The sequence below is a fragment of the Dermacentor silvarum genome, chromosome 1 (assembly GCF_013339745.2).
Source record: "Dermacentor silvarum isolate Dsil-2018 chromosome 1, BIME_Dsil_1.4, whole genome shotgun sequence".
In the NCBI taxonomy this organism is placed as follows: Eukaryota; Metazoa; Arthropoda; class Arachnida; order Ixodida; family Ixodidae; genus Dermacentor; species Dermacentor silvarum.
In genome coordinates this window covers 217,668,744-217,670,368 of record NC_051154.1, presented here as the reverse complement: position 1 = coordinate 217,670,368, position 1,625 = coordinate 217,668,744, and positions in this window count along the sequence as shown.

Here is a 1,625-nt window from a genome sequence, read left to right as displayed (position 1 = left end):
CATAATTAAAACACCATTAAACACTAACATGATTAACTGCCGCTGACCTCTCACACACTAAGGGATAATACTACTGAAACATCAGTGAGAGCTCACAGATTACCACAGCCCATAAAGGACAAACTTTCTTTGAGGAAACCAGCTTTAACAGCTGTTAGTTTTCTTGATCATTTTATGTGCTAGCTTTGCTTCAATTGTCATGCAGTACTAAAAAATAGGAAGTGCAGCATTTCTAGCAGCAGAAGTCGTCGTCAGCCTCATGGTACAACTGATTTTTGCACTGTTTGTGTCAGTGAGCCAACACATACAAAGAAAACTGAGTTCACACTTATACAGTGCCATGTGCACTTCTTCTTAAAACACAGCCACCAGTTCGAATGCTGCTGACAGGAAAGGTTATATAGAGTGCGACACTGCATGGAACTACCACTTATGACTGTATATGTATGATCTGCTGATTGGAGAAGTAGTCACCTGCCATTTCTAGTCTCTTTTAGAAGTATTACTAAAGGCAGAATTAAAATTATTCATACGTCACGAATTTCACAGACCCACAGTTTGATTAAATAACTTGTGAGAAAAAGACATGTTTACCTGGAATAGCAACCGCTTTTCCTGCTGCAGAACTTTCCTTAAAATTAATTCAGCGTCATAATATATCGTGTTTCTCGCAACTACTTACCGGAACTGGCGAGTTAAGAGTCTTGATACGTGACTCATTGGGCGACAATACTGCCTAATACAAATGCTTCATGAACACGAGCACACGTCCCTCGCAGATAATAGCAACCATATATACTCTGTGAGATATGATCGCACCTTTGTGGTCAAAACGCACGTCAGTACGACGTCACCACCTCATTAAAAAAAAAAACTCAGTACAAGCCAGCAGCCGACACCATAATGTGAAATTGCAACTGATGTCCACTTACTGGTGTCCTGTGGTTGAATCACTTCTGGCAGTTGACTGCGTGCTGAGAAACACAAATCCTGGGTTGACCCTACAAAACATACAGGGTTATGTGAAATGTTGAAAATGCATACACGCCGGCATTTCATAATTAAGTCACAAAATTCATTCATTAAATCCATTCATATGTCACGAATTTCACACACCCACAGTTTGATTAAATAACTTGTGAGAAAAAGACATGTTTACCTGAAATAGCAACCCCTTTTCCTGCTGCAAAACTTTCCTTCAAATTAAAGGGACACTAAAGAGAAACAGGAAGTTCAGCTGGAATAAAAGAGGGACCTTCAGGAATGCATGCAGTTTTTGTTGGGTGCAAAAATATGAGTTATTAGCGAGCGGAGAAATTCGTAAACAAAGACCAAATATCTCTTCCTCAATTTCTCTCACCCCAGATTTGGCGCTGAAGCAGTGTCGTCACAGATTTCATTGCTCTCAGCGAATCAGAATGCGCCATGATACATCACCGCTTACGTAAACGGCCGAGGCTCTGGCTGCATCATGGCTGCACGCATGGTCGCTGCGTTTGCGTTCGCCGCGATGGATACCGTTGCTGCCGCTGAACCTTGCAACGAAGAGCTCGCCAGGGAAGCAGGACTGCATTTCACCGATATTCAGTGAAACGGAGCGCGAAATGATCCTCCGTGCTCGAGCG